Here is a 15,996-nt window from a genome sequence, read left to right as displayed (position 1 = left end):
TTTGTAGGACCATATCGAGTTTTGGAACGTATGGGAGAAGTGGCTTACAAGTTGGAATTGCCCGAAGGATTGTCAAGAGTTCATGATGTGTTCCACGTTTCCTAGTTAAAGAAGTGTCACGCGGAGATGGCTGACATACCTTTGAGAGACACAGTGCCATTGGAGACTATTCAGTTGGATAATGATTTGACCTACGAGAAGAAACCAATTAAGATCCTCGAGTTTGCCAGTCGAGTCACTCGCAGCAAGGTTATCAAGTTTTGCAAAGTTCAGTGGAGCCACCACACAGAGGATGAAGCCACATGGGAACGAGAGGAAGATTTGCTCAAGGACCACCCTCACCTATTTTCTAGCCAACCCGAATCTCGAGGGCGAGATTCATCTTAAGGGGGGTAGGTTTGTAACATCCCAAATTTCCAATTTGGAATGTTATACATTAGATCATCTATGCATATCATATTTTATTTTTGCATTTTGGTTGATCCTAGAAATTCTACGCAACTCAATGACCCACGGAGAGAGTTGGGGATTTCGTTATTTTCATATTTGAGTTTTCTCAAATTTTGAGAATAGGATCATTTGATTTTATTTATTTTATCATCAATTATTTCTATTACAAAAATATGAGAGAGGGAATAAAATGACTTTCCCAAAATAAAGAAATATTGAGGATTTAATAATAAAATCAAATAAGATTTTATTTCGGAGTTTTTCGGTGCTTTAATTGAATTTAGGAAAAATGTGTGTTTTTCAAAATTGCATTTAGGTCCCAAATAAATGTTCACCTTGTGCGGCTTGATTTTAGAAGCCCAAGAAAATTTATTTCGGAATTTTTGGAGTCCGTTTAGTATTTCTTTTTATTTTTCTTCCGAGCGAAATAATAAAAAAAACGAACCGACCTACGGGCCGTGTCCGACTAGGACTCCGGCCCGAGGTGGCTTTATAAGCCGGCCCACCCGGGAACCCTAGCCCCAGCCGCCCGACCCCGCCGCCACCCGCGCCGCCGCCGGATTCCGCCGCCCGAGGTTCGCCGCGCCTCGATTTCCGTGCCATCGGTTTTTTTTAAAAAAAAAAATATAGATCGGTTTTCGTCGGATTTTTTCGTTGGTTTTTTTTAGATTCGTTTTTTTAAATAGATCGGTTTTTCCGATTTATTTAAATAGTGAGCGTTCGCCCGTTCGTTCGTTCTAGCGAGTGTTCGTCGTTTTTCTTTTTCTCGGATTAAATCCGCGATTTTTCTAATCGCGATTCCTGATCCGATTTTCGATCTAGTATAACTTTTCGCTCGTTTATCGGAATCAGGCGATTCAAGCTCCTAGAGTTTCATCTCGAAACCCTCTATCTGTTTAACCAACTTAAACAAGTTTTTGCTACTGTAAAATTTTCCCTAGATCCAGATTACTAGAACGAAGTTGTTTTCTTTCGCCGTTTGACTTTCGTTGCTTCGTTCGATTTGATTCTTTTTTCCAACCGGAGTTCTTAACTTGAACCTTCTGGTTAGATCTCTTATTTGAGTTTTACCCATGCATTAGATGAGTACTTATTGTATGCTTGTTTGTTTGTCTGTGATAGAATACCCGGAGTGCGCCGCCTGTTACTTTGAATCGTTAGGTTTCGCGGATCATCAGCAAGGCAAGTAACACTTTGATCATACCTTTTCTACTACCCAGTTTTATTGCGTTAGATCAATCCTAACACATTGCATGATTAGGATCTAATTAAATTGTGGTATGGGAAGTAGTTGAGGTAGTACCTATTACCTGTTTATTTTCAAACCTTTGGGAGTTACTTCTATGTTTGCTTATTATGCCATGCTATGCTAGTAGACGTGGATTGGGTGAGTGATATCCATGACAGATGTGATTTTTGTTAATTAATCGTTTATCTAAGGTGGCAACTTAAACACACATATGGGTGGATTGAGGCACCTGGGTATTCCAGGACTTGCCTGCTTTCTTTTGGACCGCCACCCAGGCTCAAAGGGATCATGAGACTATTCATACTAGAAACTTCCGTGTGCAGCCACAAGCTATTATGGGCTCTAGCATAGTTGACTAAGTCGTGCGAACTCTTACAATGGTAGACTAGCAGATGTAGGGGATGTAGGTGGTACGGTCTACCCGATCGTAAGGTGCTAGCGCTTCTGAAAGACTATGTCTCGGTCATCCGTCTTCTCAAACACCATGTAGTGCGAGAAACCAGACGGAGGCGATCGAGTCTTGTGGGGAAAAGTGCGCAAACCTATGCAGAGTGTAATAAACTAATCATGGTTAGCCGTGTCCCCGGTTATGGACATCTTGAGTATCTAGTGCTTGGATTATCATGTGAATCTGAACATGTTACTCTAAATAAATTTTGTTGGGTTATGTTTAATGATGATGCTTAATTGGGATTGAGAATGCTGTCAACCATTCTCAATGTTTAACAACTACCATGATAGTTAAATAAATTTTATTCCTTTGAAGTAGGGAAAAATTGGCTTTACGCAAAACTGTAACCATAGAGCTTTCCACCAGCCAAATATGCATATAGTATAGCTGTTTCATTCCATTACTCTCTATGTGTTACCTTGCCAGCATATTCCATGTGATGACCCGTTTCGGGCTGCAACGTTAATGTTGCAGACTTTTCAGACGACGATTAAGGAGTTTTTAGGTCGTGGTTCTATACTCAGTGATGCCGTTGGAGTTGATGGACTCACTTATCTTCCAACCCTTCCGATGTTATCGTTATTAGATGGCCTTAAGCCATATTTATTGTAATAAGTTCTCTTTTGAGATACTCGATGTAATAAGTGTGTGATTGCTACTCTGCTATAAATCCTCCGAGTACTGTGTGGTGTCAGCATTACTGATCCAGGGATGACACCGGAGCACAGAGATCAGACTAATTGAGGTCTGGTCGCTACAAAGGCCACTGTAGGACGAGGCACTAGACCAAGTCCTCAAAAGAAGCAGGTCGCCTTTCAAGTACCGTCCTCAGAGGACGAAGCTGATGATGAAGAACTCGCTGAAATCATCAGAGATAGGCAGCGCAGGGCCGCTAGAGCCAAAGGCAGTAATGTGCCATTGATGTTGGATCCAAAGTTGATCCTCAACTTCATTGACTTGTGGCACAAGGACCCCAACACACCTCTGCCTGAGATGAACCTCACTCCTGGTCAAAGTCATGTGTTTGACTCACTTCATTGACGAAGAAAAATGGAAATATGAACAGGGGAGGAAGGTGAAGAAAGCGCAGTACAAGAAAGAGCGCTTTCTGAAGCAGAACTTCTTGAAGCTTTCACCCGAAGAACTTGTAGCTCTGCAATCAGAGATCAAGAATCTGAGTGATGAATTTGATCGCTACTATGCTGACTGGCTTGGAGCCAAGGTCAGATTTGTAAAGATAAATGAAAAATTCACTACCAATGTTGCAGCCCCAAAGCAACAAGAATTTCCTTAGGCTGAAGCATCTACTCAGCCTGCTGAAGAAAATGCCAGCACCACTGATGATACTCAGGCTGCTGATGAAAATGCTAGTACCAGGGCTGATGAAACTGCCAGGGCAACCACTAGTGTTGCGCCTGAAGAAATTGCCAGGACAACTGAAGCGTCAACCACTGTGCCTGAAGAAACTGCTTATACCAGGGCAACTGCATCAGTTGTGCCTGAAGAAATGGAACCAATTTCCTCAGCTCCTCCTGCACCTGCACCAACTCCAATTCTTCCTTCTGCATTAGAAGCAAAGAAGACCAAGGCTGCAGAGCATGCAGCTGTGAAGAAAAGGAAAGCATCAACTTCATCAGACTCTTCAGCTCCGAAGAAGATGAAGAAATTGACCAGCTTGTTTGAAAATCCAATTGATGCTATTCCAGTCTCAAGCATGCCATCAAAGGAACTCGTTCCTTTTGATGAAGAATACGTGATCCCAAGCAGATCCGATGAAGACATTCCTTCTGCTGCTTCTTCAGAGCAGTTGGATGAAGAAATTGAAGTGGATGCAATCCCTTCAACCCCGGTTGTTTCATCGCCCATGCCTCAGTTTACTACTGAAGAGGCCGGCTTTGAAGAAATGAGTGGAGAAGATGAGGATTTGGACATTGGGTGCACAACGCCAGTACTGAATGATGACTTTTGAGAAAGTCGGCACCCCAATTCTCCTTTGTTCACTCCTCTACAACAAATTCCCCAGTCCCCAGTGACTTCTGAAGTTCAAATGGGTTCTGAAGAACCACACCCACTCCGTCCATCCCTAAAGAGATTCCAGCCACTAGTGCTGATGACATTGCTGCTGAAGAATTGAAGACCCAGGCTGCCACTGAAGAAGAAACTAAAATTCCTCAGCCTGCGTATCCCGAGATTACGATTCCTGAGGTTGTGATGCAATTGACTGACACTCCTCACCCCAAACCAAAGGATCCTTTCTCAAAGAAGCAAAAATTCAAGGCTGATGACTTCTTCCACGAGCACGTTTTCTTCACGGACCCCTATGACTCTGCTCGTCTAGAAGGAAGCTCTTCTGGACTGCCAGCCAAGCAAACTTCTATTCTTCGCTGCTTTTCAACAAAGACAAAGTCTTCGACCATAAGCATATTCCTCACGTGGACATGGAATCACTGCCTTGCTTCGCGCCAGTCCTCAGTGTTCTTCATGACACTGGACTGCTCAACTTTTGCACTGACATTGTTGATTGGAATGAAGAACTAATTCTTCAGTTCTATGCCATGCTGGACATCATAGGAGAAGCTGAAGATGTGGACTCTTTGGTATTGGACTGGATGACAGAGAACACACATTTCGAAGCATCGGCCTCTGAATGACTTCATGCCCTGCCTGTCAGTCCTCCCCTTGAAGGCGCTCGTTGCTTCTATCATGAACCTAAACTTACCTCTCACTACATGCAAGTGTTGATGAAGCCGCTGAAGCCCGGTCAAGCCCCAAGGACCAAATTCCTCATGAAGGAATTGTTGTTTGTGCCTAGAACTGTCTATCGCATTTTGACGAAGACATTGAGCGTAACTAAAAGCCACGATTGAAATGATGAAGTTGTTGGCATCATGAAGAATCTGCTATTCAGTATCATACATGGCATTCCTATCAACTACCATGATTTCTTCATGAGGACTCTGGCAGATGTTGCCCTCTCTCAATTTGAGTTGAAGCCTTATGCTCCTTGTATTATGATATTCCTCAGAACAAGGTCCTCACTCAACTACAAGGCTGATTTTCAGAATCCTGTCAGTTACTTGCCCCCCCATAGAAGTCCTCAAGCGGACATTTTCCTCATCTGATGAAAAGGGCAATGCTACTACTATTATTGATGAAGGCATTCGTCCATTGGATGGTCTGTTCCGCAAAGCTGCATCCTACTCCACCAATGACGACTCTGCCACTCATGACTCTACCGCAAATGCTTCTAAGCAAAATCCTCAAGGCACAGCTCCAAGGGTGATGACTAATCGTGAGCTTCTCCTCAGTCTTCACTAGAAGGTCGATCGCAACCACAAATGGGTTAAGCGTCAGTTTGGTTCTATTCTTTACAACATGACTGCTACACACAATGCAGTGAAGAAAAACCATTACTACCTCCATGAAGTCTTCGGTCGCACCTAGGCTGTTCTGTCACATGTGTATGGTGAAGATGATCTGAAGCAAATGGGTTTCAAGCAGGACTTTGAATGGTCTCAGCCACCAGCGAAGAAATTCAAGAAGACCAAAATTCCTTCCTTGGTAGCTAGCTCATATTCTTCATCACACACGACTGATGAACATGAAGACTTGGACGACACTGCGGCAGGCCCTACTTCAACAACGACCCCAACAATATTGGCGCTCCTTCATCGACTCAGTGCTGATATTCTCCAGGGGCGCCAGTCCTAATTTTTCGTCCCTTTTGGTCCTTCGATGACAAAGGGGGAGAAGTTTCAGTTAGTCTTCAAGCGGGTCTACTTATATGGGTGTTTTTTTCTAAGTTACAACTCTCATTCTTTTGAAGACTTTGCTAGATCGAGTTGTAAACTTAAACCCGATGGTGGTCTGATACTTCTGATGTGTTCTTCTGCATGCTTATTCCTCATTTATGTTAATGCACTCATGATGAATTACATCAGTCACCATATTTCATCACGCATTTCAAATTCTTCTTATTATATGTTAAATGCGTGTATGAATTACAAGATATAGGGGGAGATCTCCATGATTCTACTCTCCAAGTGTGCATTGCTTCAAAAGAAAATTCCTCATTATGCACATCTTTAGGGGGAGTTTTTCTATATCTTGCAATCAAATTCCTCAATATCAGTATTTACACTTCATATGTTTATCCCCGTTGAAAACTTAACCTATATTGTCATCATTCACCAAAAAGGGGGAGATTGTAAGTGCATCTAGTGCCCCTTAGTGATTTTGGTGTATTGAAGACTTATAGGTTAAGGGACTGATGCGTTTATGAGTGTACACGGGTCTATAAGTCTACGAGGAGTTTGATATCTACAAAGAAAGTCGACCCCTAAAAATGAAGTTCTTCGATTGAAGACTTCGGATTTCTGAAGATTTTGAAAGTGAAGAAATTGGTGTGAGCATGAAGACTTGGTATTCATTCCAGGAACATGAAGCGTGAAGACTTTTGTTTTCAAAGTTTCATTTTCTCCTTCTGGAGTCATATGAAACACCGTACTGTTAAAGGGGGTTGAGGAAATACTAAGGAATAGTTTCCAAGTGATGCTCAACTCAAAATCCTACACCTACCAATCCCTTCGAGTGAAGCTGGAAATCTCATATAGTCCAGTCAAATTCTTCAGTGACAGAGATGAAGTTCTTATGGTCTCTGAGGAATTTGTTCTGACTAAGGACTTAGGAATTCGCCAGTGCGGATTGCGTACAAGTGAGGAACATGATAGCCCTGAGGAATTTGATAGTCAAATTTCTGACCGTTGCTGTGCTACGCGCCAGCTGTCCCAAAATATCCTTCCACCTAACGGTCATATCATTGAAGGGCATTTATGTCTTATCATGTCGGGATGCTCCCTAGGCTATGAATAGCCGCCCCCTACAACCACTAGCTGGTTGGCTGCTCCGAGAGAAACTGACACTTGTCATTTGAGAGCATCCCATCCTCCGAGGACTTTGAGCGAAAATTATCAAGTGAGGAAAACCCAAACCAAAACACCTACAAACCCAAAGTGATTGAGCATCACTGAAGAGATTGATCCTGTGTGGATCCGACGCTTGTTACCTTTGAAGACTGTGCATCTTCCAGACGGTTAGGCGTCATGGTCTAGAGAATCCAAGAGGAAATTGTGGATCGCCGAGTGACCGAGTCTGTGAAGGTTTGGAAGTCACCTGAAGACTTACCATGAGTAATTGGGCGAGGTTTGTGTGACCTTGGCTCAAGGGGAATATGGTGAGGACTAAGTGTCCTGGACTACATGTTCAGGACTGGGTGTCTGGGACTGTGTGTCCTCATGTTTGAATACCTAACCGTCCTAACTAGATGTACAACTATCACAGCAGTTGGAACTGGTCTACCAAATCATTGTCTTCACTGAGCTAACTGGTTCTATTTCCTCAACCCTTCCATTTCCTCATTACAGTGTTGTGTGCTTTTTCATATCTGTTTGAAGACTTTGACTGAAGACTTTCCCAATTTCCTCAGTTCAATTTCTTCAGTCTGTTTGTCTTCATTTTGTTTATCCTGTGTTTACGCTTTCTATACTCTCTGTTTGTTTTCATCCCTAAAGCACCGATACAGCGACATGGATATGGCGATACGGGATACGACAATTTCTAAAAAAAGCAATACGGCAAATGTATATAGATAATTAATAAAATGACATGTAATAAAAGGAAAAACATAATAGAATGTTTGACATGAGATCAAAATATTGTCCCATTGGGTGCTTGATTTCCTCCATGCCTCTTTTCAAGTCTTGAATGACCATCCAGGTCCTCACCTCATCATGTGAATTTGCCCATTCCACTCCCAGCAGATGCCATGTCACGTTTCCCACTCTAATGTAGGCAGTAGCAATAGCAACAACATAAACAACAAATTGCAAACAGTACCAGACACAGACAGTAACATCAGCAAGCAATACTAGGAAAAATACTAGAAAGTACTCCCTCCGTCTGGCGAGAGTCTGAGAGCAGTAGAGTTTGCCGGATCTATTTTACCTCACTCTTGCTGGGGATTGTCGCCGGTGATGGCGATGGCGACAGAGAAGATTTCGGTCAGCCGAGGCGGCGGCGTGGCGAGTAGACATGGCAGCGAGGCAGTCCTAGACGCCGGCGGCGAACCACTCTAGTCTATGGCGGCGGCGGCTCGCTCGTGCAAGCGCCTGGCGTGCGAACAGACGAAGAGAGATGGGGGAAGATGGGTTGGCATGGGCCTTCTACTAGGCTGGTCGTGTCCCCGCGTGTTGTGGACGTTGAACAGGAAGTATCGGCATTTTTTCTTTTGTTTTTAAATCAAAAACAACGACACGTCCAAGATACGAGTATCGCCGCCGTATCATGCATATCGCCGTATCGGTAACGTACGGTACACCGGTACACAAGTTTCTGCCGTATTAGTGCTTCGTAGGTTTTCATTTCATCATGAAGACCATGCTTATGTTCTGTTATGTTTACATCTTAGTACTTATTCCACTGCAAGTAGTTCTTCTCTTAGGAATTTCCTCAACCTGAAATTCCTTAATGACGAATTCATAAAAATCGCCTATTCACCCCCTCTCGTCGACTTAACGCACTTTCAGCTTGAAGTATTATTGTTTTTATGTCTATATTAAACTTTTATTTTGAATATTTCGGGTCTGAACATTGATGCCACAATAAATAAAATTACATTGATAATTATGTTAGGAGCATTCCACATCAAAAATTCTATTTTTATCATTTACCTACTTGAGGACGAGAAGGAATTAAGCTTGGGGATGCTTGATATGTCTCCAATGTATCTATAATTTTTTATTATTCCATGCTATTATATTATCTATTTTGGATGTTTAATGGGCTTTAATATGATCTTTTATATTATTTTTGGGACTAACCTATTAACCGGAAGCCCAGTGCCAGTTTCTATTTTTTTTGCCTATTTTAGAGTTTCGCAGAAAAGGAAAACCAAAGGGAATGAAACCTTGGCGATGATCTTTCTTGGACCGAAAGCAAACCAGAAGACTTGGAGTTGAAGTTTGGAACTCCATGAGGCAGCCACGAGGCAAGAGGGCACACCCCCACCCTCATGGGCCCCATGTAGCTCCACCAACGTACTTCTTTCGCCTATATATACTCTTATACCCTAGATCGATCACAGAGAACCACGAAACCACTTTTCCACCATCGCAACCTTCTGTACCCGTGAGATCCCATCTTGGGGCCTTCTCCGCCGATCTACCGGAGGGGGAATTGATCATGGAGGGCTTCTACATCAGCACCATAGCCTCTCCGATGAAGTGTGAGTAGTTTACCACAGTCCTTCGGGTCCATAGTTATTAGCTAGATGGCTTCTTCTCTCTCTTTGATTCTCAATACGAAGTTCTCCTCGATGTTCTTGGAGATCTATTCGATGTAATACTCTTCTACGGTGTGTTTGCCGAGATCCGATGAATTGTGGGTTTATGAACAAGATTATCTATGAATATTATTTGGTTCTTCTCTGAATTCTTATATGCATGATTTGATATCTTTGCAAGTCTTTTTGAATTATCGGTTTAGTTTGGCCTACTAGATTGATCTTTCTTGCAATGTGAGAAGTGCTTAGCTTTGGGTTCAATCTTGCGGTGTCCTTTCCCAGTGACAGTTGGGGCAGCAAGGCACGTATTGTATTGTTTCCATCAAGGATTAAAAGATGGGGTTTATATCATATTGCTTGAGTTTATCCCTCTACATCATGTCATCATGCTTAATGCGTTACTCTATTCTTATGAACTTAATACTCTAGGTGCATGTTGGATAGCGGTCGATGTGTGGAGCAATAGTAGTAGATGCAGAATCATTTTGATCTAGTCGACACGGACATGATGCCTATATTCATGATCATTGCCTAGATATTGTCATAACTATGCGCTTTTCTATCAATTGCTCGACAGTAATTTGTTCACCCACCGTAATACATGCTATCTTGAGAGAAGCCACTAGTGAAACCTATGCCGCCCGAGTCTCTTTCTTATTATATTGCATCTCTTTTATTTCCATCGCATCTTGTTTACTATTTTGCAATCTTTACTTTCCAGTCTATACAACAAAAATACCAAAAATATTTACTTTACTATCTTTATCAGATCTCACTTTTGCGAGTGACCGTGAAGGGATTGACAACCCCTTTATCGCGTTGGTTGCAAGGTTGTTGATTATTTGTGTGGGTACTAGGTGACTTGTGCATTGTCTCCTACTGGATTGATACCTTGGTTCTCAAAAACTAAGGGAAATACATACGCTACTTTGCTAAATCACCCTTTCCTCTTCAAGGGAAAACCAATGCATGCTCAAGAGGTAGCACAATGTTTTTTTTTCCACAAAATACAGAGGCTCTTCCGGAGGGTCCCAGATGTCAGGTGGAGGAATCCGTATTTTGCGCGTAATACGGAGGCATTTCCTTGTGTGCGGCCGTGGACCTAGCTGTCAGCCTCTCCACATACAGTCCACTTCCGATGGATGCCGTTCATTGACCATGTTGACCATGCCGCGCCGAGAGCACTAGGGCGGTGGACGACGGCGAGGCCTATGAAGGGAACGACACAGGAGACGGGAAAGACATGGCAGTGGCTGCCCATGTGGTGGGGAGTACGAGGGTTGACTAGTTCGGCTGACATCGCTGGAAAATAACAGGAGGTGTGGGTGAGTAGAGGGATATCCAGGCTGGGGATGCGAGTATGGTGGGGCCGTGAGGACTGCCCGGCAGCACAGCCAACCACGGGAGGCAGGAGCAGGCGGTTCGACCGGCACTGGTTTGGGCGGCTGGAGCAGGAAGATCAGAGACTGAAGAAGCACGATTGCCGTTAGATTGACATCTAATGGTCTGACGCTGGTAGAGTCGATTGTTGACTAAGTTTCTTTTTTTGAGAAACCTTGTGTATGCATGAACTATGTAGGCCCACAAGTCAGCCTCCAAATCTGTGGCAGACAACATAGAGCCCATTTGCTATTTTTTTTAATAATTTGCAGCCCATTTGCTAATTCTTAAGTAATTTATTATAGCCCAGTTTCTGCCCAGGACCACGGTCAAAATGTTCAACCTTATTTTGCATATTTCGGTGGAGTCTGAACTGTTGTAATCCCGAAATGATAAACATTTATTTTTTTAATAACTTATTGATTTGCCAAAAAAATCATTTTGTTTCTGTAAGCAAATAAGATGTGGGACAGTTGAGTTGCTTTAAGGGAAAACTAGTGGTAAAAAATCAGTGCTGGAAGGGAAAACAACAACAAAAATAAGGATGTAAATATGAAAAGGTAACTTTATGTATTTTCAGTATAATGATGCGTGTATATGAACTAGTAAAACTATAGGAAGAGATTAGAAAACGGAAGTAGGACATGGCGTTTCAAGAGGAAAATAGAACTGGGCTGTGTGTTTGATTCAGTAAAAAAACTACCTGTGGATGTTCTAAGACAAAATATAACTAACGCTGGCGGGCCAGAGGCCAGTAGATACCTGCTGGATCTTTGTGCCCCATTGTCGTCATGGGCTGGGCCTGTTAAAAACAAAACCAAGCCTAGGCAGTCTATAGCCCAGTTGAAACTTGCTCGACCTGAAAAAACAATATACCTGCTCAATAAACGAGAGAATTCTGCAAGTACAGACTGATAACTGGGATCCAGCAGGTATATTGTTATTTCATCGTGATAATAAGTGCATGCACATGTAATCAAAAAATTCAGAGAACTGGGAATTCGAACGGCAGGTGCTTATGCTACCCATCAAATAAAAACCAGGTGCCTGAAAATTCGTTCCGAAACAAATGATTCAGCTTTATATCCACGTCAACCCTCGGCATGATGGTCGGAAGCAAATGCAGTGAACGACAAGGTAGTACAAGTACCAATACCAAACTAACTTATAATCTTTTTAGTCCTGGCCCTAGTGTTCATCTGGTAGAAAATCTTGCAGAGGACCAGCTCCTGCTCCTTCTCTTGCTCCAGGTCCCCGAGGTGGTACTGGTGCATCACCCAGTTGGTCCTCTGCTGGTCGAAGTTCTTGTTGGTGTGCAGCACCGAACCCTTTTGATGCCCATCTGCTGGCCGTTGACCATCACCGCGTGAAGAACTTGAACTTCTCGGCATGTCTACCTGAACTTCACTCTGTTTTTCACGTGCTTTTTTCTCGTAGCTCCTCATCCACTCATCGGAATTGAGCAAGTGATATCCAGATGGAAAGCTGTTGTAAACGCAACTTTCCCGTGTTGATCATTTTTTCATACTCACGACGGTTTTAAAAGTTTTTCATCTTAAATTCATTCAGTGTAGTAGTTGAACTTCCTCTTGTTTTCACGTCAAACTTTTGTGACGCATTTTCGTATATAATTTTCGCATCCATTCGTCAGTGTTACACAAATGATATTCCTTTTGTACAAACCTCTCTCACAATATTTTTTCAACTTTCTCCGACCGAGGACTTGAACTTAGAACAACAAAACTTTTAGTCTTTGCCTTTTATTCTTTTTAATACAAAATGCACACCGTGTAGTACGTGAACTTCTGGCAGTTACCAATCTGAACTTCTCTCGGTTACGTGAAGATATCTGAATTTCTTAATCATTTGTTTATGAATTTTGAAGCGCTCTATTTTTTAAAGTTGAACTTATTGTTATTTTATTTATGAACTTCTTGTTTCCATTATTTCATAATGAGGAAAATCTGAGTTTTCTATAATCATCGAACTTCTCCGTCTTTTTAATATGGACTTCCTGGTTTTGTTGTTAACTTTTTTTATGAAATTTTGAAGCGCTCTATTTTTAAAAGTTGAACTTCTTGATATTTCATTTTTGAACTTCTTGTTTCCATTCTTTAATAATGAGGAAAATCTGAGTTTTTTATAGTCATCAAACTTCTCCATTTTTTAATTTGGACTTCGTGGTTTTATTTCTTTTAGTAACGGGAAAAATCCTGAACTTCCTGAGTTACACAACCTTGATATGGACTCTGTTTTCTCACGTGCTGTTTTTTGTTCGTAGCTCTCCATCCACTCACCGGAATTGAGCAAGTTATATACCGATGGAAAGCTGCTGTAAACACGATACTTTCCCGTGTTGATCATTATTTCATACTCACGATGGTTTAAAAGATTTTCATCTGAAATTCATTCAGCGTAATAGTTGAACTTCCTGTTGTTTTCATGTTGAACTTCTGTGACGTATTTTCGATTTGTAATGTGTCATCCATTCGCCGGTGTTACACAAATGATATTCCTTTTGTACAAACCTCTCTCATAATAATTTTTTTAACTTTCTCCGACCAAGGACTTGAACTTCTAGCAACAAAAGATTTGGACCTTGCCTTTTTATTCATTTTTCTCATATTAAACACACACCATGTAGTACGTGAACTTTCTCTGTTATTATAATTATAATTTTTTATTTTATTTTTGAAATCAAATTGCTCCCAAATAATAACTAAACTTCTTTGTGGATTGAGAGAATTATTTTAAAACATAAAAAACAATTTTTTTTGCGTTTTTGGACATGGAAATACAAGGTGAACCTCTCTCGCAAGAATTTTTGAACTTTCCCGGACAGAGCACTTGAACTTCTTTCAACAAACCTTTTAAGCTTTTATTTTTGCATACTTTTATTCTCACCTGAAATGCATTCCTTGCAGTATTTGAACTTCTCCTTGTTTTCACTGTGAACTTCTGTCATATTTTGGTGTATACGTAGAATTACCCGCAACTGAAGGTCGGACGCCATGTTTGCCATTTTAAAAACATGTAATTGGAGGTCGGAAGTCCCGCAATATAAATTCTGAACTGTGCATGGAGTTGCACGTGAACTTCTTGCAACAAATCTGAGTTTTTTTTTATATACTTCGAACTTCTATGTTATTTTAAATTGAACTTCTTACTCTTATTCTTAGGGGAAAATATGTTTTCAAATAAGCACCAAACATTTTTTTAAATTGAACCTCATACTTTTATTTTCCTAAAAATGGAAATAATTTGAGTTTTTCGTAAACATCAAACTAGTCCTTTTATTTTAATTTGAATTTCCTTAATTTTATTCTTTAGTAACGATGAAAACCTGTGTTTTCTTATAAATATCGAACATCTCTTTTTTATAATTTGGACTTCTTGGTTTATTTGAAATACTTTCTTTTTCCATTTTTGAAACCATAAAACAATGTTCTTTTTATAAAAAAATAAGCATCAAAGTCATGTGTTATGTTAATTTGAACTTCTTGCTTTTCTTTAGATACAAAAATTTCTGATTTCTTTTAGAAACATTAACCTGCTATGTATCTTAAATTTGAACTTCGTGGTTTAGTTTCAGAGGCAGAAAAATTTGTCTACTATTTTGTCTTTTAACTTATAGGCTTTTGGGGGTTTTGTGAACTTCTAGAGTTTATTTTTGAGCAAACTCTTTTTCTGGTAAAATGCCTTTTGGCTTGTTTTTAACACCAATATTTCTTCTCTATTTTTTCCAACCTTCTATCACTTTGTATAAGTGAACTTCTTCGAAACATAATGTTTGAATTTCCTGGAGGTTTTCTCGTCAACTATATGCACTCATTTTTGTGATATTAAAAATATCTCGCACGCTAGGGAGGGTCGAATTTTGCCGACCACAAAGTAGATGAACCTTGTCCAACGTCATAGTTGGACTTCAGTTAACTCCATATTTCCTCTCCAACAACATTACGTGGGCACAATTAAAGTCATCGCTCGCATCAGGCATTGTTTCAAATCGCAGGCACATGCACACACTCATCTTGATTGGGTCATGACGTGAACATGAGCATCTTGTATGGTGTTTAGCTCTTCAGCATTAGTCTAGCGATACCAGAGCTTAGCTCTCCAGCATTAGCAGCAACGACGCATACGACAGAAATGTCAAACACATTTTTTGAAGGCTACAACTTAACAAATGGATTCAGCTGGCATTCAAATCAGACTGAAGAATCATGCCCTGTTTTATAACAAAATATTTTCTAAGTATTTTGAGAATGCTAGAGTTTTTGAGATTACCATAGTTTTATTTGCAATGATGTGTTTGGTTGCCTCGACAATTGTGGTTTTAATACTGCCGTATTGGTTAAACTGTGGTTTTTTCTGTGCATAATAAAAAGAACCCTGAACCTCTTTTTTCAAAATAGAGCAGCCAAAAAGAAGGGTGGGACATCGTTATCTTCTTCCCCAATACTCGCTTGATCTATAACAGAGGCATCGCTCCCACGCCGCCGCCGTCTTTGGAGATATCTCCCTTGGCGGACATTGGAAACGAGATAGACGGTGATGGAGAGACCAAAGGTGAGTAGAATGTCCTTCACCCTTGCTCCTCTGGCCTCTGCCGCCGGCCAGCCACTTCCTCCGCACGGCCATGCCTTTCTCGAGCTTGCATGTTGCTCAGCTCCGCCCGTGATGAATATACGGCTAGCCGCTGCTACCTGCGGACGGCGCCGCGACGCACAGCCTTTGAACCCTCAATGTCGACCATCCGTTGCTGAGGAGAAGGCAATGAGGAGGAGGAGCTCAGTGTTTGGGCCACTAGCGATGACCCTAGCGCCTGGAGGGATCAAGTGCACTACCCGGAGATCACAGATAGTTGATGATGTCGATTGATTGAACTCTGATATGCCAGCCACTCTGTTGCTGCCATGGACTTCAGCTTTCTGAAGTTCCAATGTTGTTCTTTGCACCATCGAGGTCACCCTCAGATGGATAATGCATCATTATCCTGTTTTTCTATAACCGAGATGTTCCAGTTCAAAGCAGATTTCACCTACTAGCTTGCTTCAAGTTCTCAATAAATTCTGCGAGTGGTGATTGTTCGGGAGCAGAAATAGAGTTTGCACTATTAAAAGCAAT

This window comes from Triticum urartu, chromosome 1A (genome assembly GCF_056163025.1).
Source record: "Triticum urartu cultivar PI428250 chromosome 1A, HENAU_Tu73, whole genome shotgun sequence".
Classification (NCBI taxonomy): Eukaryota; Viridiplantae; Streptophyta; class Magnoliopsida; order Poales; family Poaceae; genus Triticum; species Triticum urartu.
The sequence above is the reverse complement of the archived record's forward strand: the minus strand, read 5'-3'. Positions refer to the sequence as shown.